A 20,981-nucleotide genomic window follows, 5' to 3' on the forward strand; every position below is an offset into this window, starting at 1 on the left:
TCCACAAACAGCCACAGAGAATAGACTCTGCCAGCTGCAGAGGGACCCTGCTCAGGCAGAGGCACCCCCTAACATCGTAAACCAAGCACCCTGCCCTCAGGATTGATAGGGCCTGCCTTAAGGGTGACTGATAGGTTTATATGTGTGTGTATGGTGAGATATAGGAACCTATACCTCATTGAGGAGTGCTAACACTACCTCACCCAGGCTGCAGTAGCAGCCTGTGGTGTCAGATTTAGTCTGCTTCCCAGGGTGGCATAATACATGCTTCAGCCCCTGGTAGGCCTGTGAAGTACCTATGCCCTTGGTACCTAAGGTACCATATACTAGGGGCTCATAAGGTACCACAGTATCCAATCACTAGTGCATCTAATATGTACACCAGTCATTTAAGGGAGTAAGCAGATAGGCTGGGGTACTGGATAGCAGGATCCCAGCCAGACTAGTCAAAAACCATTCAAACACCAGGAAAAAAGTGGGGGCAACCATGCAGTCAGATTCCACCTTCCTACAACTATCATTGCTTTAAGAAATGCATACCTTCTTGACGGTCATTCCTCAATTTGGCATGCAGCACCACTGCAAGGGTAGCGGAGTAATTTACTCTGTCTACTTGACGGAGAAATGGGCTGCCCGCCAACATCAAAATCATGACGTTAGTCTTTTAAGTCCCAATCCATCACATAAGTATACATTTAAAGCCTCCCAGGACCTTGGAGGAGGCACTTATAGACTTACAGGGTGTCAGGTAGAGGCCAACAGCTGTATCCAGTCCAGGTCCACTGGGTGCTTCCAGGAAGAGTCATTTTGTACCTTTTTGTCTCCCTGTAGCCACACAGGAGGTTCACCTACAGTCCCTTGGAGCCCACCACTGTCCTGGGCACAAGGTCGATTAGGTCCAGTCCTTCGAGGCACCTCTCAGGTCACAGACAGCAGCTCAAGTAATCTTTTGATATTCAGCAGGTCCTAAACATATTCTGAAGTTGGTGCCTGGAGGTGCCACATTTATGCCTGGCACTAGCTAGTGGGTAGGGGTGAGTCCTGCCCTCTCCCTAACCAGTGGGATATAAGTTCCCAGAGGCTGACCTATCTACTTTTGCAGTAGTTCCTGTTTGCATTACTGCAAACAGGCCCAAAATGGAATGTCAGGGCAAATCCAAGATAGTGGAAGTCTTCGGCCACACTCAACTTGTGCTTTGAAGGCTGTGTGTATGTGTGGGGAATGTACTATGGTAATCCTACTGTCGTCCCACAACTAACACTAAAATCCAGTTTGGGGCAGGCACTATACCCACTACAAACCCAGAGACAGAAGTCTGGTAGGACAAAAGAAGGGTTCTTCAGTAACAGGATAGGGGTTATATAGGCGTTGTCTTGTATTCTTTTCTGTCCCTTTCAAGTATGTTCCAAGTTTTACACGTGGCACAACAGACCTGTCAAGCAGGATTTGAGCTTCAAATCACGTTGAGTGAATCATTCACGTTTCAACATGCTGTTATCAGACAACAAGTTATGGATAACAGACGTCTGAACAACGATGCCAGTAATGCACGTCCTAAGCAGATGCTGTGCAGCTTCACTGAAGTATTATTTAAATAAAGCGATGGGAACGGCTGTGACCTCAATTTACACCAAGTCCCATGTAGCGCCCTAATATTTGCACTTGGGGATCAGGTTAATGCAGTCTGCAGAGTTAACATGAATATATTATATGCAACTTACTTCTAAATTGTAAAACGTTCTTTGTATAGGTAATGACTACTGACAAGTGATATTGTTTAGGGAAGTTGGCTTTGGCGACTGCTTCAAAGTTACTTTGTGCATGAAACAATGAAGCTCCATAAAGCACAATGTCCCAACACATCATCTGCTACATGCAACGAATAACGAAAATGGCATATTGCACTAATATGTGCTATTCAATCCGGAAAGGGGGCAATGCAATTGCTGGAAATCTGGCTGTCACGTGAGGCAGCCTTTATGGCTTTTATGGGGCCATAAAAAGGAGCCGAGCCTGTTTTGAGATGGTTGTAAAGATGATTCCGTTTATTTAGTTTATAGCTCCGAGCTGTAAAGAGGGGGAGAAAAAAGACCCGTCACTGTGGGAATTCATGCGCTGCATCCAGGGGTAGATCTGAATGCTGGTCTTATGCTCCTGATCACTGGCCCTCCTTTGCTCGCTGCTAAAATCCTGGCCAATTGAGGTCTGTGTGTTGTGTCCCATCGCATTCTGCCGGCGGCTAGAAAGCATGTCCTTGTCCTGGTAGAAGGCGTCAGACCCGCACTCAAAGGGGCCGCGGCCGGAGCTGAACACCACATTGTCTTGCGGTGAGTAGAACGGAGATGAGTAGATCCTGTTCTGAGCCATGGCTGATCCTTAAGTCGAGAAATGCCTGACGGGGTCATAGGCAGATGAATTCAGGGCCATGTTGGGCAGCACCTCCTGCCCACTGGCTAGATGGCAGGATAAAGACGGGTTGGTGAAGTAGGAATTCATATCGAACCCCCTTCTACCTGCCGCTAGGATTTCTATAATATTTATTTCTGTCTCCACTTTGTAGCCTGATCTAGATTGTTATAGGGACGGCTCTACTCCGGGACAGACAAAATGACAAAGTCAGCTGACCTGCCTAGAGCCAATAGGAAGCAAGATGTCAAGAAAGGGAAAAAATTGGTTTTGCTTGTGTTGATTCCCCAGTTGAAACTAAGTATATATGAAACGTAAGTCTTGAAATGCTGAAAACGTAACAAACTGCCTTATGGAGAAAAGGAAATGAGTGGAAAAAAACATTATGTGCATTTTAAGTTGAGGCAGAACGGGGCATGATTGTTTTAGACTGCAAGGCAACTCATATGTACACTTTTTAAAAATACAGTTTCCGTTTACGTAGAAAGTTCTGAGATTAATGAAAATCATATTAATATTTTCATTTTATATATATAAAAAAGAATTGTCGCAATTAAATGCTCTTAAATGGTTTATTTAGATGTGCTTTTGTTTGCCGTGAAAGCTAAAGTGATCGGATGCGCTCTGTGGTAATCACGCAAGTGGTGCGCGCGCAGCAGTGATCGCGCTGGAAGGGAGGCAGATGGCGGCTGCGCGCGTGCACGCTCGCGTGAACGCAAGCGCTAGGCCGGCTGTGGCAGCACTTTGAAAACCTGTATACTAAATGTCTCTCCGCGCAGCGCATGCGCTGGCTCAGCCGAGACCTAAAAAGCTTAACATCACTCTCACACTAACCAATCTCAGCGCGACTCACACCAATATACCAATTAGAAAGCTCTTTATATTTCCGCAACTGACCAATCCCAGCGTGGTTCTTGTTGACGTCAGCTCTACTCCTGCTTCTGCTGACCCCTCCTTTACAAAAATTATCTGCACTATTTTATAACTCTTTGTTTTAACAAAATCAGTTAATTATGACATAAAACACATTACCATTGTCCGTTTCTCTAAACAAAATAGATAGTTTATTCACACATTGAAGAATACTGTTTCATTCGATAAGTGTAGCACTTCCCTCTACCTTACCCTTCTCTCAAGCAAGAGGTAAACCCGTTTCTCTGGGGATAAAACACATGTGGAGACTATACTGCTCCTGAGAATTAAGGCCAAAGTTTCACAAGAAAACCTGATGCTATTTCACTCAACACAATTCACACATGAATTTCCCTAACATAACACAGTCTTGTGTTATCACCAAATTGAAATCAGACAATGCACAATTCCATGTGACTTCTCTTGTCACACACATCCACTTCCTACTTCCCGGAAGCTTCAAAATTACGACTACATATAACGTGACACAACTCAACATGGATTGTTAGACATGAAATAATAATCAATAATCCCTTAAAGTGACCTATAGAAACCATAACTCTGCTACCAAGAAAAAGTGATGCAGCGCAGCTTTAACAAAGCTTTTACAAAACAACACCAATCCAGGAAAACCCTTACACCACTTGTTCATCGGCGGGGCCCATAACACCGAAAACACACATTCACTCAGTTTTCTGGATCAGTGATCAGCTGGCGAGCTGCAAGACATACGGGGTACCTTGATACTATTTCTTTGCCTAAATAATAACTATTTACATTATATCCATTTGACTCTAGAATTTTCGGTTTTAAACATCAAGATACTCCGCTATTTTAGGTCAATGGAACAACTAGTAGGAATCAGTTGATGGCGATTAAGTCCAGCTCAATCACAATAAAACCTTTAACATTTATTGATCATAACATTAATCCTAATAACCACAGACTCAGTTTGAGTTAGCATGAAATTTTATCTTGATTCATTGAATAAATTGATTAAGTAAAGTTTTATTAGACAAATTATAGACATTAATTTCATAAGCATTCAAGTAAAGATTGAAATAGAAATGGAAAATACTCATTACCCTTGGCCTTAGGGTGATGATGAGAATGGTTCACCAGAGCATGAACCGCAGATCACAGGATAGGTTCCCAAACTGACTCACTGTCCCTCTAAACTCCTCGGATGTATTCCCTCCCAGGATAGAATCCCACAACGGTCTCCTTCCTTTTCCCCATCAATGTTCAAAGTTCAAATTTGTCAAAGTCTTTTCAGCATCAGGAAGAAAAATCGTCTCAACAGACAGCGTGACGTGTTGAATAGTAGAATAAGCAAGTGCCCCCACGTCATTATAAGCACAACTCTTTATACCCTTTAACTAACTTGCTATACCCAAAATTGAAACCTTTTTAGGGGCTACATTTATTCTGATTGGTCCATTGGAGGGGTGGTGATGGTCACCTCATTGTCCTCCTTGCCTAAACCGGTTCTGTAAATAATATATTCATGTACAAGTTTTGTGACTTATCAAGTTCCGATATTTTAACTTTATTAATGTATTTGCAAAAATTTTCCATCTGTCATGCATAGGATCATCTTCTGCAGTTCGAGTCTCTCATCCGTTCCCAGGCATTCTTGCAGGGGCTGTTGGCACAGCTCTTGTCTTAGGTCACCCCGTCCTTGACATCTCTCACTCCGGGAATAGGCCACACACTTGTGACTGAAACTTCCACTCTGCTCATGCGCGGGGCCATTTTTAGGTCTCGCCTGAGCTAGCGCTTTAGTGCTGCTCTGGCGAGAGTTTTAGTAAGCGGGATTTAGAAGTGCAAACCAGTGGCTTTTCAGGCCGCCAGCTACAGTGCATGTGCGCCGCCGGGCGCGCGCACCATTTGTCAGCCTGTGTGATCACTTTTGTGGCTGCTTTGATGTTCTCAGTGAGCCGCGCAGCCAATGAGAACATCAAAGCGGTCGCGAAAGTGATCACCATTTGCCGGCCTGTGTGCCTCTCTCCCCTTAGTTTCTGAGTGAGTACACTACCCGTCGCTGTAATGACTATCTAGCATGTATTATCATGTTATGATATTGTGCCTTCTGCCAGAGTTACCCTTACATTCTGGGGCTATTTTCTTCTTTCTGGGATGTTCCTTGTCACTTTGTGGCCTTTTCTTTTCTGGTCGTGTGTATACTCGTTCTTAATGTTTAAATTGCTGCGCGCCATGCCTCTGTGCTGCCGAGCTGCCAATGAAGGCGGAACGTGCGCCCCGAGGCGCGTCATCTCTTGGATTTATGCTGCGCAGTGTACAGTCTTGTGGAAGGTTCGTGTCACTGGCAGCTGCTATCATGAATGGAGTCATTGCAGTGTCGAAGATAGCCACGCGTGGTCATTGTGTGGAGAGCGGGGTGTGTGATGTGGATTTCTGCAGCTGATTACATTCCGGTTCGTGTAAGCAGAGTGATCCCTGCGGGGGTCGGCTCCAGCACTAAGAGTATTGCCCATTCTCTGCAGGTCTGGGTCAGCTCATGGCTGGCGAATAGGCTTTGGCGTGTCTTTTCGTATCTAAAGACATAAGTCGGAAATCTCGCACTTGAAAAGGAAGATTTATACACAATAAACTTATGGCAAGCCGCATGTTGGTTTACAATACAGTTTCTTAGAATTTTCTGTAGGAGTTTAGGATTGAATGACTGCCTTATTACTAAGGATGTGCCTCTATTTCATTGTAACATTGTTGCATGTTAAAACGTAAACGGACTGGGCATTGAGTGCGTTTCCAAGATAAACTGATCTAGATATTCTGTATAAAAAGTGTTGATTCATGGAAAATGTAATAGGCAGTAATGGCTGCCGGCTCTTATATGTAGCCAGTAAGTCTACTCTTAGGACAGACCCAACACGGTTTTCAGGTTTAACCAGCCTTCTGAATACAGCTGCGCCCCTATATTTGTTCCAGCGTATTTGAAAATCTCTACATTGTTTTCTCGTGATACTACTTAGATCCTGCACCATTTAGTCTGAAATCGTGATTTCTGGCTCTAGTTGTCCATTTGTGATGAGAAATGCAGCCCTTTTTAGGTCTTAGTGCGCGCGACGTGCCCTGCCCCCTCCCTTATCCCACTTCCTGCTTGTTTTTCTAGTTTCGCACCATCTGGCATCTTGCGACATGGGTAATGGTTACAAATTATCCAAATATGCATTGTTCAATCACGGGAAAAAAAGGAGGCGATTATAACAGACAGGTATTAATACTCCATATTCCTAGGCTGCTAATTTTGGAAGAATTTGCGATAATTCCATAGCAATTGCCTTTTTTGTTTTAATTTTTACCATCTTAAAGTCGTGCTTGAGGTGAGGAAATCCTTTCTTACAAATCACGGATCAATCGCACTTGAGGAAATATCAACTAACAACACTGACACCTGAGGGTTTATCATCATATCAGCCCTTTGATAACTTCTCATAAACATGTTTACATGTGTCAGCATTACTCTTACAGTTTATCCAAGAAGACATTTCTGGCACATACGAAGAGAGCTGTTACAGCAATGGCTGGGCCTTTTCTAATAAACAGAGACGCTGAAAATAGTACCAGTGATTTACTCTATTTACATTGCGATAAACAACAGCAGGAAATGTCCAGGCTAATATGCAACTTCACAAGTTTCAAGTGTGTCTTCTTGACTCAACTGGTAGCCTGTTGGAATTTAGACATAAGAACTGTTATAAGGATAATTCTGGGCAATTCATGATGCATCACAGGGCTGGTTGCTGGAGTTAAATGGTGGTGGTTGGTTTTAATTGGCGCATTTTAATCCAGTTTGTGTTCCGATATTTTTTCTGCCGACACATATAAATTCACGGCCCACAAGCCAAATGCCACAACCATTTACCAATGACCCAAAATAATATCCATTAAATCATTTGTTTCAAGTCCTTGAATCTTCCAAACGTTTTGTGAAGAACTGTGCACAAATCTACATTTTCCTACAATTAACATTCTCTAAAAGTGAAGAAGTATTCGGTGAACGTCCAGTACATGCATTTTTGCAAAAAAGAACGAGGTCCCAACAAAGTATTACATGTACATGTTATACTTATAAACCTGTATATTACTTAGATTTGCCCAGTGTTAAGGTATTAACGCCTTTTGGTTGGGCACTACCTTTCTCAACAAGCTTTGGCATAGCCAATAGGTCTCGCCTTTGGGTCTTTATAAGTGTTTAATTATCCAGCACAATATCCTTGGTGCAACAACATCAACTGTTGCATGGCTAAACTCTTATAAGGTCCCAAAGGCGAGACCTATTGGCTATGCCAATGCTTGTTGTTCTTGCGTACAGTCACATCTCTCTGCAGCGGCCATTTTCCCAGCGAGGCCTAGCAGGCCCTAACGGAACTAATATGAAAACAACATAGCAGAAATTAGACATAGAAAATAAGCCCTTCTGTTTATCACCCACCATCCTAATGACCCATGTTAGTTATTACCTAGCATAAGCAACATTTAAAGCCATTTTACTTAACATCTGCATTCTTTGCCGCAATATATTTACTACAAACTAAATACATTCAATTTACTCCTGTTTTTCTACACGAATCACAAACCTATGTTAATTTAATTTCACATTGGTAAATAAATTAGACTTTTGCAAATGCCAGGTAGTTTCCCGCGTTTAGTGTCTAATTAAAGGTGCATTTATTGATTATTTCATGCATTCAAACAGTTAGTATTTTTATAGTTATGAGGTCATTAACTTCGAAGGGAGTATAACATTTTGTTTTTTCCCCCGCTCCATCACTGTCAAATGTGTTTGAAAATGCTTGTTTTACTTGAACCTACATTTGACAGGTCTAAAAATATAGGCACATAATTAAAAGTTACTCGGCCTGGTAATCTTTTTAAGGTTTTTCAAGTCCTTCTCAATGTGTTTTAAATTCACCCGACTTGTGTAATAAACTTCTATTTCAGGCGTTTTACAGCGGTTTCAAAGCTTTTCTTAGTTTTCTGTTTCCCAAAAGTGGGTAATTTGGTATATTTATTTCTTTACATGGGTGTGAATGCTTGGTTTTATCTGAGAGGTGTCACACATTTGACAGTGGAATGTCACTCTTTTGCACAGTTAAATCATGTATACATCGGATAAGCAATCCGAAACCTTGGAAGCTATGAATCTGTCTCCAGCCAGTCTGAACTATATATAAAAACAAAAATAAAAAATGTAAATACATAGTTGTAAACAAATATCAGCAACACATTAATTTAATTGCATATTCGTACCACCGCTGTAAAGTGCATTGCTTGAGTATATTTAACAATAACATGGAACATGGCGCTTAAATTTGCAGATTGCGTAGACATTGATTTCTGGATAGCCTTCCGTCCCTCTTTTATTTCCACAACTATATGAATGTGGAAAACAAAGTTAGGGCGGAAAAAATATACTAATTCCGAGATATGGAAAACAAATACAACAAAGAGCCACGTAATGAAATCGCGAAATGGCAGTGTAAATATGTTTAACGGAACTGATATAATACATACATTCTTTTGTCGTCGTTATATGGGCGGGGAATCCTTGGGCTCGTTTTCAGGAATCTTGCAGCTGACACTCTCTCGTGCTTGTTCTCGTCGACTGGCTGCGGCACACCTCACCCGCGCTCCTCCGGAAGTGAAAGGCCCAGTGACCCAGTGCGCGCCCCTCCTCACGTCCACCTTCTGTTTTGTTTCCGCGGGTCCCGCGAGCCCTGAGAGGCAGGTAAGTTGGTGCACTTTTACTTACGTGTCTTGCGGTCTAAGATAGACACAGATTCGTTATAAACCAGGATGCGGTAAATTAGAAGTGTGTTGGCCAGCACAGTTCTTGTATTGCTGCAGTAATCGAAGAGCATGGAGTTTGTGGCGCACCCTGTTGCTGCTCTTTCGCAGGTCACTGACTCGTAGTAAATTTACGGGTATCCTGGCTTATCTGCCGCAAGCATGATGCACTCTTAATTGTCTTTCTCAATGTGCACACTACCACTCCGCTTACCTTGCAAGGTTTAGGCGCATGCTGGTCAGATGAACTTCAAACACGTGTTAAACTTGGTTGTCTGAAACATGCGAGCAGAAAGGCTTCTGTTGTGACTGTACTACCGCGAGCGCTCCCAAAAATTTCTAGAACAGGTTTTGGTAAGTATCTGGTTCTGAAAATATAGTAAAGCTATTTTCAATTCTAAATTGGACATGACAAGGCGGCCTTCCAACCACAGTGTCCGTGTACATGCTTTTGGCTTATCTAGGACGACATAAGTTCATTATTTCTCAGCTGAAGTATGTAAAGTCTTGGTCTTCGAGAGATTAAATTGCAGATGACATATGCATCGTTTCTACTCTTAAGGGAAACTGCAAGGTTTGTTTTAGGTACCTGTGTTCTGGACAGACTACAGGAGAATGTTGCAAAAACTAATCCCGAAATGCCACTCGAGAACAAGATTATTTACTATTCAACTGACTGTTTCAGTAGTTAGGGGTTTGTGTTTTGTAAACATTTGCGAAAAGCCTTTTTTTTAATTGTCCTCGTCTCAGGAAGTGGAGCGACAACAGATAAGCATTTAGGTGTGCATGCTTACAATGCGCTCTCACGGGCAGGAAAGGCGGTAGGGCATTGGACAATAGTTATCATTCTTATTTGGAACACCTGTAGTAACAATCTGGTCACTTAGATGGCAGAGCAATCTGTCTTGCGTACCAGGGGCAATACTGGTTCCATGAAAATTTCAGGAGTAATGCGATTTTAATCTTTACCAGTAGACAATTAGACTAGTAGGTGATTGTTGTAACTTAATAAATCCTCACCAGTGTTCCTGCTGCTCAGCCATTATGAATGTGGTGTAGTTGAATGCAGGAGTACTTGGTGAGGTAATGGAATGCTTGATTGTAAGGTCAGGTTGAGAGTGTCAGTTGGGGTGTGTGGGCTGAGCAGCAAGGAGGCTGTTCCTGGTGGGTCTGTACTTTAGCTTAGCTATCATATTACCTACTTGTAACTAAGAAGTAAGAAACCTTCTACTTATCATCTACACTACGGCCTCTGGACTCCCTTTACAACCAGCGGTGTGGAATTTGATAAAATATCGACTTGTCCATGGAGCAGGTTGCTTCATAAATCTACTTGTCCTGTAACAAATTTCACTTGTCCCATGTAATGCGACGACAAATTATGGCAGCAATCTCATTATATAAGAGCTATGAAATAGCCTCTCTGATAATGCCGAGCTCCTTCTAAAGTAGGATTTGAATACTAGCATTTCCCTTATGTTGTCACGTTTCCACAGATCTACATACTGGGGCTGAAGGTAATACAAAGCAATAGTTCCAGGGATGGAATGCCCTTTTAGAGTCTGTGCAAACCTACTAACAAGCATGTTTTAAGGGTTTTCACCAACTCTTTTCTAATTGTTTCACATAATGAGTAAAAGCTGGAAATGTACTCCTGACAATGGCAGACATAAAACATCTTCCAGGGTTGGAAAAAAAGGGGTTGGAGGGAAAGTGAACTTGCAAACAGTAAGATTTTCGCGTGAGTTAATCTACACCTGCATATTTGCTCATGTTTAAAAACAGTTCACAAATATTTTCTAGGAGTACTATTTTTTGTCCTACTTCTGTAAAGTCTTGTGAATTGACGAAAGCCGTATATCTGCACTTCATGCAAGGACATGGGTGCACTTCTGAGACTTTATTTAATAATTGGGCCCCTAATTAGGTCTGGCATTAACTATGACCTTTTGTGTTTATTAAAATTGACTCGCTCTCTCTACTGGCTAGCTTCACTGTGAGTGACAGCATTCTGTTTTTTCACAAAGGAGCATATTGACACACAGTTGTTTTATTCAGTGCCAGGAACTACTGTGGCAATGTGTGCTTTTAGAGACCAAAAAAATGTTTTCTTTTGCCAATGTTTGTTATAAAGGTGAGGGCCCGGCAGCTCCGGCATCAATAAAGTTTTACAAAAACCATGCCAAAACAAGTCATGCATTGACAAAACCAAAAGGCTGACCAATGGCTTTACCACTGCTTGTTTTTATTTGTATGTTTCCCATTATCTTATTAAAACTGGTTACTCTTATTTTCTGTTATGAATATTTTTGGGAAATACGATTATACATCAACACATTTTACTAAATGATGCTGCAAAGAAATGGTACATAAAATTTTACAGTAGTTTAGCGAAATGTTTTTGCATTTTTGTGAACATTTTATTTTGAAAGTTAAATTCTTGATTTTAATCTTGTTTCTAGCTTCTGCAAATATTTGCATCTAATCAGAGAGCATTCTGGGAGCATTATACATAGCCTCATTTTGCTAAACATTGAAAACGTGAGTATGTATTTTTATACTAGAACCACTGTCAGTAGTGCAGTCAGAGCTTGCAACATTTACTTGGAGTTCTCCCCCTAATAAAAAAAGGCTTTAAATTAATGAACCATAAATACAAGTTTGACCAGCATTAACTCATGGACACAAATATTACCTTAACTTCAGGCAATGCCCTTCCCTGATCCATAATGTGGTACTGCAAATTGGCAGCCAAAGTGTTTGTGCTGCAGGGCGTTGGGACTACTTGTCCCAAGGACAAAATACACATGAAAACTTGTTGCCCTTGACCCGAAAAAATATGTCCTGGGCATCGGGCTGTAGGAATTCCACATCCCTGTTTACAACACTGGTGACTATCTAGGAGAAGCAACCATGTGTGAGGGACTAGCAATTAGGTTATGGAGATCTGAGAACAAGAGAAGAAACTAAGAAGTCGAAAAGAAACTGTATCCATAGAGAAATTACACTTTAAAGGAATTTAAGCCTGTCAGAAGTAATACGCCTTGGACACAGCCGCATCAGTGTCTATTTTAATGGGCAGCCTGCATTCCTGGACATTTTCTCAGGCTAGCTTATTGTGTGAGCTGTTCAGTGTTTGGCTTGTCATGCCAGAGGGGTATGAACTGGCAGTGTTGCACTGCAGTGTAACTGTCAGCATGGAATTTTTAGTGAACTGGCTGCATTGATTGTAAGTGTAACTGGCAGTGTTTACTTTAAAGGAACCAGCGTTATTTGTTTGAACATTCAGCCCCTGGAAAGTGATTCTGATTCTTATCGACTGGTAAGCTGCAACATTATTCGTTTTATTGAAGCCCGTGGGATTCTATCACCTGGACGTTTACATGCATCTGCGACTTTGGGAGCGCATGTTTCTATACTTTGAGAAGCGTGTTTCCCCTTACTGTTGGTGCGTGAAGGTCCAGTGTGCCATTTGAAAAGGCCAGGGTGGATATCCCCCAGAAGCGGGGAATGCGTTGGTAGCAGAGGTGCCCAGGGACTGTGCGTGCTGTTTTGAAGCAAACCGATGGGCGCCAGGACCTTGTGGTGGCCAGAACGCGCATAGGAACACTACACATGCGCACATTCATTGTGATGTCGGCGTGCTGATGTCACTGACGTGACCGCCATGTTTGATTGGGGGTCTTATGTGAAGCTACGACGACTTGCACGCTATTGGTTAAAAAAGAGTAAGCGTGTTGCTCGTATGTCATTCTACAGCACTGTGCGTCTGGTGAAAGCGTGCTCTTTCGCAGAGTTTCTTACAACCAGAACTCCACTTTTGCTCTTGAAAATCCTGTCTCTCTCGGTATCTGGCATTGGTGAGGAACTTCAGGTGAGAGATCGCTCACCAGAGCAAAAGACTGGTTATCTGCCTGTGATGGTTTATTATGATGCTGTTTTTATTAATTCTGCTATATTGGGATGTATACTTATAATGCGTGTTCCTTGCTAAGGAGTGGATTTGTTTAAATCTGGTATGTTCTCGTTGTTTATCTTGGGAAGTGTATGATCATTCCTTAACTTGATGCCTGTCTATGTCTAGAAAATGCTTTACTATATGTTTTTTTTTGTTGTAATGTTGAATTTGTTGCCATGTTTTTGATTCGTGCCATATGTAATTTTCTGCTTAGGTGTGTTTATATTCTACAAGAGAGATTTCCTCCATGGGGATATTTGTATGGGTGTTATGCCATGCTTATCTTGCTGTCTTAGTGCGTTATTTATACCAGCTGAGTTCAACATTCTATCATTAATTTCCTGCCTAGTTGTATTAAACCATGCTTGTGTGGCAGTCTTAGTTTTTACTCCAAGCCTTGTAAGGTGTGTGGCATTTGTTTTGCAGAATGCTGTTTTGTTGTAAGGGTTGAGTACCCTGGTGTTATGATTGGGATCGTGCACCCTGGAGTGTTTTACATCAGACTTTGGCCACATCAAATATGCAAGAAATGGTGTATGTAAGAAATGGTGTGTGTTGCGGGTTTGTGTACCCTGTATGTTTTATCTGAGACTTTGGTCCCGTTAAGTGTGCAAGAAATGGTGTGTGTTACAGGTTGTGTACCCTGGAGTGTTTTGTCTGACACTTTAGTGCTGTCGGGTGTGGAAGAAGTTGTGTGCGTTGCAGGGTCGTGTACCCTGTAGTACTTTGCCTGAGACCTTTGGTCCTGTTGGGTGTGCTAAAAGTTATGTGTGCAGGAGGGGGTGAGTGAGGGTGTTGGTGTTTCACTGTGTTATACCCTTGTTGTGGTTTCAGTTCTCAGTCTGGCGCAGGTTTGTATCACTTTCAGGAATATAGCATTGTGATTTCTTTTTTTAGTGCAGTGCTTTTATTGTATCCAATGTCATGGAAATGTTTCATAATTTATAATATTCACACTGGGGATTTAGGGATTGGCCCCACCAGGTACGTACTAATCCCACTGTTACATGCAACTCACGCTTAAGTACGCCTGGTATTGTCATACAGAGCGGGCTAGAGGCTAGTTCATAGCCCGGAAATGTTACCCGTATTGACAAACGTGTGTCTAATCAAATTGCACAAATGTAAGAGCTCCTTCTGAGGACGAGAACCGTCACTCACCCAAGAGTGACATGCTTCATCATTGGGTCCCCTCCTCACACCCGGACTGTGAGGTTCATGGTGTGGGCTACAACTCCCATAGTTGGGAGGAGCAGAGGTGGTTTGATGAGCGATGGAAATGAGGTCAGTGAGGGACAGAGTTACAACTATCTACATGGGCCAAAATAACTTTATTCAGTAGGTCCACTGGGGTATGATTAAAAAGAGGACTGAGGTTGTAAACCAAATATACCCCTCTTAATGGTGAACATGTTTCTGCAAGCAGCTGGCCCCCTTAAGGGATTCAAGGGCATTCATCAGGACCCAAGGTGTTAGTCACTCTGTTCGCAGTGATTATAAAATAAAAATGTATACTGGCCAGTCAAGGATCAAGACGGCTAAAAAGGTGGTGGCCCCTATGTGTGATGAGTCCACTGTCATTCTAAGAAATTAAAAAAAGAGAAAGAAAGTAACATATGAATCAACATTTCAAGATTACATATCACCTTCAGGATTCAAGGATACTTGACTGAGTGTATTTAAATAATGACTTATCTATGTTATGTGCTCAAGATCTAACAATACTCAGCAAACACACAGCTGCTCATTAGGATAGTTGTCTGTGTAGGTATGATTCTTTTTTATTTATATAGGATATCTTACCTTCTCAAAGATTAAGTAATATCCACCCTCAAGCCACAGGGTATATCCAGAAGCGCCCCACTGTAAAAGAAACCATGACAGACACATAGCACCAGACAATACTGCATACAAAGTATATGTGTGAAGAGTATCTTCCCACCAAATTGTCATTTTAGTAAGTGAATATTTAGCTCACACCGAGTGAGTGAGTAGAAATATGTCCGGGAATGGAGGAATTGCTACTGCTCACCTTGCATTGCTGAGGCAGTATAGAGAGTATCCGGAAAATAAACAAGAAGGGGAGTTTACCCCGTGAGCAAGAGTTATTCGAGTTAATGAGTAGAAAAAGCAATCATGGCTGATAAGTTAAGGACTGCCATCATAGTCTGCAATAAGCTGCACCATGTGCCGTTTATAAAACAAAAATGTATTAGTTTCGTAATTTTCCCACCAAGGAGTGAGGTAAGAGCAACTGCCCAACCTGTATTGTAAATAAGCTGGTGAGCGGTAACTCCCACAAGGCCATACAAAATTTTTCAGGACCTGCGTGTCCCATCTGGTTATGGTATTCTATAAAATGCCCACTATGTAACAGGGGACGCAATTGTCTTTAGTAAAAAGCTATTGTTGTGTCCGGCACATCGCCCGAGTGAGAAGAAAGTCACTTGGGTGCTTGGATAAGCGAAGAAAACTCCTTTGGGGAGTAGCGAGGCCAGTGTAACTGGCTTTGCAGTGACAGCGGAAAGGAAAGAAAAGCACGCAAGTCCGTGCTTACCTGTGGTGCAGTGCTAGCCTCCTGGCTGGAGTCCCAGCGAGGGTGAAACTTACCGCTGCCGGCAGCCATATGTAATCACACGGAGTGGCGTGCGTCCCTATCATGTGGTACACGTCAAAGGCGTACATGTGTGGCTGGAAATTGTAGTCAGCAAAAGGTACGAGTATAAACAACAAAGTACCCGCATGGACATAGTGTGTCCTGAGATGGTACAGCAACTGCTAAATAACGATCTGAAATAAACGAAGTGAGAAGACAAGGAATGTCTCTCAAACCCACATCACTCGGTGTGAGCTAAATATTCATTTAATAAGATGACAATTTGGTGGGTAGATACTCTTCACACATATACTTAATACGAAGTATTGTCTGGTCCTATGTGTCTGTCATGGTTTCTTTTCCAGTGGGGCGCTTCTGGATGTACCCTGTGGCTTGTGGGTGGATATTACTTGTTGTTTGAGAAGGTAAGAGATCCTATATATAAAACGAATCCAACCACACAGACAAATATCCTAATAAGCAGCTGTGTGCTTGCTAAGTATTGTTAGATCTTGAGCACGACATAGATAAGTCAGTATTTAAATACACTCAGTCAAGTATCCTTGAATCCTCAAGGTGATGTGTAATCTTGAAATGTTGATTCATATGTTTTTCTCTTTATTTGATTTCTCAGAACGACGGTGTACCCATCGCACATATGGGCCACCACCTTTTTGGCCACCTTGATCCTTGTCTGACCAGTATACATTTTTATTTTATATTCACTGCGAACAGAGTGACTAACACGTTGGGTCCTGATGAATGCCCTGGAACCCCTACTGGTCACCACCTGCGGGCAGAAACATGTTCACCATTTTAGGGGTATATTTGGTTTACAACCCCAGTCCTCTTTTTAATCCTACCCCAGTGGACCTACTGAATACCATTATTTTGGCCCCCTGTAGGTAATTTTAACAAACACTGTATTTTCACTAGCACTCTGTCCCACACTCACCTCATTTCCATCGCTCATCAAAACACCTCTGCTCCTCCCAACTATTGGGGTTGTAGCCCACACCATGGACCTCACAGTCCGGGTGTGAGGAGGGGACCAAATGATGAAGAATGTCACCCAGTGAGGGTTCTCGTCCTGAGAAGGATCTCTTCTATTTGTGCAATTTGATTAGACACATGTTTATCAATACAGGTAACAGTTCCGGGCTATGAACTAGCCTCTAGCCCGCAATGTAAGACAATACAAGGCGTACTTAAGTGTGAGTTGATTGTTTCATCATTTAACATATTATGTACTATGATATTTTTTATTATCATTTTTAATTGTATCTATATAAAATGGGGAGATGTGTTGTAATTTAATGCATCTTCTGTAGTGTTCCTAGTCCATGCTGCTCAGCCATTATGAATATGGTGTAGTGGAATACTGGAGTGCTTGGTGAGGTAATGGATTGCTTGAGTGTCTGGTGAGGTTGAGAGTGTCCGTTGGAGTGAGTGGGCTGAGAAGCAAGGAGGCTGCTCCTGGTGGTGCTACACTTTGGCTTAGCTATCATCTTACCTACTTGCACCTAAGATTTAATGAACCTTCCACTTATAATCTACACTACGGCCTGTGGACTTCCTTTAGAACAGTGATTTTGAGTTTTATTTGCTGTTTCTTTACAGTTTGCTTGTGGCAGCGAGACTTGCTTAAGTTTAATTGAATTGTAGAAAGCAAGGCAAGATATGAGTGATGCATGGACTAGATTTTAGGTCTCGCTGAGACAGCGAAAGCTGTCTCTTTGAGACATTTTGTAAGTGGGCTTTCAAAAGTGCTACCCACATGGTTTTGCTGGCCTAGGGCTTGAGTGCACGATGGCGTGCACGTGCACAGCTGCTCCTCTGCTCCTTGCATTCCCCCCTCCCTTCTCACCCAGCCCTTTGATGCTCTGCTCGATTACTTTCACTTTAGCCGCTTTGACCCTTGCATTCCCCCCTCCCTTCTCACCCAGCCCTTTGATGCTCTGCTCGATTACTTTCACTTTCGCCGCTTTGATGTTTGATCGCAAACGCGATCACTTCCGCTTGGCATAGCCTGTACTTGTTCTCTTTGTCCTCACATATGCTCTTCCCTCTATGTTTTTCTCTCTGGTCTCACATGTGCTATTCCCTCTGTATTTTCACTCTGCCCTCACATGTGCTTTTCCCTCTCCATTTTTCTCTCTTTCCTCACACATGCTATTCCCTCTGTATTTATCTCTCTTCCCTCACATGTACTCTTCCCTCTGCATTTATTCTCTATGCTCTCACATGTGCTCTTCGCTCTGTATTTTTTCTCTGCCCTCGCATGTGTTCTTCTCTCTATATTTTTCTCTCTGCTCTCACATGCTCTCTTCCCTCTATGTTTTTATCTCCAGTCTAACATGCGCCCTACCCTCTGTATTTTTCGCTTTGCTCTCACATGAGCTCTTCCCTCTCTATTTTTCTCTCCTCTCTCACATGGACTCTTCCCTCTGTATTTTTCTCTCTGCCCTCACATGCTTTTCCCTCTGTATTTTTCTCTCTGCCCTCACATACTCTTCCCTGTATGTTTTCCTCTTTGCCCTCAAGTGCACTCTTCCCTCTGATCACATGCATACACAACTATGCACACATACAAACACACACATGGCCTTTACACACACACATGAACACACACAGATATGCATATGCATGCACTCCAACCCCACATACACATATAAACAAGCACGCACACCAACATACTCAAACACATATACATACACACAAACATGCATACACAGACATAGGTATACACACAAACATGTGTACACATCCATGAAGACAAATGAACACAATGACACACCCATACTTGCACACCAACACACACATGCATACACAAACATATACACATACAAACACACACACACATGCATACACACGCAGATATATACATATAGACACACACACTTGCACACACACGCATCTCCCGTACTGTCTCAGGGGAATAGTCGGTGTCAGCTGTCTCCTAGAGGGAGATCTCGCATGAGACAGTAAGACTCAGAGACATGTGGCGGTGGGGAGAGACAGGCATGCCTCCCTTTAATTGTGTTGTTGCAAGATGGTGACTATCTTCTGCCACTGGTGCATTCAGATAAGCGGCAGGAAGTTCGTCGGACACATGCACTGGTTTCAATTTCGAGAAAGTGGGGTGAACGTTTCACAGATCGGGAGTGTGTGTCAGTACGTTTTGTTTAACCGTGTGGTCATGAATCCTTTAATTGCATAAGTGAGCGGGTATGGATGTAAACAAAAATGTAACACTAATACCACATTTTCTGTCACTCTTGTGAACAGGTTTGCTGTGAATGTATAAATGAGAATGGCGTTTTAGAATACGTTGCATGGAAAAGGGTCAACATGGTGTATACGTGTTTTTGGGTGTTTTTTTTTTTTATTTATTTTTTATTGCATGGTTAACGTCATGATATACCGGATTCGGATGCTTCATTGCAGATCAGTTGTTTTGCCCGTGGTTATTTACGAGTTTGGAAAATACTTTTGTATTGTTTCGATTCTTTTTGTCTCTGCCCTATCTCTTGGCTGCGTCCTTACTCTCTCCCATCTTCTCTCTCCACCTCTTTGCTACATGTTCCCTCGTAATGTTTTCATTTTCCCCAACTCACCTCTTTACTCTCTCTAATTCTTTTTTTGCTCCTTTTCTGTCTCTGTCCCTTCTCTCCTCTTTCTCTTCCCACCTGTCCCTTCTCTAACCCCACTCCTCTTCCTCTGCCCGCCCCCCATCCCTCTCTTTCGCAGTACTGCAGCATAGGCAGCACCAGGTCTCTGATGCCTTCTCAGTGTTGGCCCTGGGGGTGGAGGAGGTAAGTCAGCCCCCCAAGTGAATCCCATTATCAACAGATGGTGAACCTCTATTTACCAACAAGTACGGAGCGGTCTCGGGTGACGGCTGATGCGAACAGTGATCTGCTCTCGGCCCCGGCAGGGCCTGTGGGGTGGGGGCGTTACCTTACACTAGGAGAGGAAGAAAGTGATATCCTCCCCTCCCCCCCACTCCACCACTGTCTCTCCTCACCCTCCACCTCTCTCTCTCTCCTCCACTTCTCTCTCTCCTCCACTTCTGATTACCTTCCAACTCGGTCTCTCCTTACCCTCCACCTCGGTCTCTCCTTACCCTCCACCTCGGTCTCTCCTTACCCTCCGCCTCGGTCTCTCCTTACCCTCCGCCTCGGTCTCTCCTTACCCTCCGCCTCGGTCTCTCCTTACCCTCCGCCTCGGTCTCTCCTTACCCTCCGCCTCGGTCTCTCCTTACCCTCCGCCTCGGTCTCTCCTTACCCTCCGCCTCGGTCTCTCCTCACCCTCCGCCTCGGTCTCTCCTCACCCTCCGCCTCGGTCTCTCCTCACCCTCCGCCTCGGTCTCTCCTCACCCTCCGCCTCGGTCTCTCCTCACCCTCCGCCTCGGTCTCTCCTCACCCTCCGCCTCGGTCTCTCCTCACCCTCCGCCTCGGTCTCTCCTCACCCTCCGCCTCGGTCTCTCCTCACCCTCCGCCTCGGTCTCTCCTCACCCTCCGCCTCGGTCTCTCCTCACCCTCCGCCTCGGTCTCTCCTCACCCTCCGCCTCGGTCTCTCCTCACCCTCCGCCTCGGTCTCTCCTCACCCTCCGCCTCGGTCTCTCCTCACCCTCCGCCTCGGTCTCTCCTCACCCTCCTCCTCGGTCTCTCCTCACCCTCCTCCTCGGTCTCTCCTCACCCTCCACCTCGGTCTCTCCTCACCCTCCACCTCGGTCTCTCCTCACCCTCCACCTCGGTCTCTCCTCACCCTCCACCTCGGTCTCTCCTCACCCTCCACCTCGGTCTCTCCTCACCCTCCACCTCGGTCTCTCCTCACCCTCCACCTCGGTCTCCCCTCACCCTCCACCTCGGTCTCCCCTCACCCTCCACCTCGGTCTCCCCTCACCCTCCACCTCGGTCTCCCCTCACCCTCCACCTCGGTCTCTCCTCACCCTCCACCTCGGTCTCTCCTCACCCTCCACCTCGGTCTCTCCTCACCCTCCACCTCCGGTCTCTCCTCACCCTCCACCTCTGTCTCTCCTCACCCTCCACCTCGGTCTCTCCTCACCCTCCACCTCGGTCTCTCCTCACCCTCCACCTCGGTCTCTCCTCACCCTCCACCTCGGTCTCCCCTCACCCTCCACCTCGGTCTCCCCTCACCCTCCACCTCGGTCTCTCCTCACCCTCCAGCCCCCCAAGTGAATCCCATTATCAACAGATAGTGAACCTCTATTTACCAACAAGTACGGAGCGGTCTCTGGTGACGGCTGATGCGAACAGTGATCTGCTCTC

The 20,981-nt window shown here is 44.0% G+C and overlaps 1 protein-coding gene and 1 pseudogene across 8 annotated transcripts in view; one reads left to right on the forward strand and one right to left on the reverse strand.

The window, feature by feature from the left end:
- Nucleotides 1–2,050: 2,050 nt before the first annotated feature.
- LOC146805772 (homeobox protein Hox-C6 pseudogene) lies at nucleotides 2,051–2,368 on the reverse strand (annotated as a pseudogene).
- A 6,534-nt stretch (nucleotides 2,369–8,902) lies between these two features.
- GABPA (GA binding protein transcription factor subunit alpha) overlaps nucleotides 8,903–20,981 on the forward strand; it is a 284,030-nt gene continuing 271,951 nt past the window's right edge. For 2 of the 8 annotated variants that reach the window (XM_085623070.1, XM_085623068.1), the window contains exons 1-2: nucleotides 8,982–9,074; nucleotides 11,596–11,674. The gene's annotated coding sequence lies outside the window, so the exon portion shown is untranslated. Of the gene's footprint in view, nucleotides 9,075–11,595; nucleotides 11,675–20,981 lie in introns of all 8 variants that reach the window. The other 6 variants (XM_085623074.1, XM_085623073.1, XM_085623071.1 and 3 more) reach the window with 5 other exon arrangements.

The sequence above is a fragment of the Triturus cristatus genome, chromosome 8, assembly GCF_964204655.1.
Source record: "Triturus cristatus chromosome 8, aTriCri1.1, whole genome shotgun sequence".
NCBI classification, from domain to species: domain Eukaryota; kingdom Metazoa; phylum Chordata; class Amphibia; order Caudata; family Salamandridae; genus Triturus; species Triturus cristatus.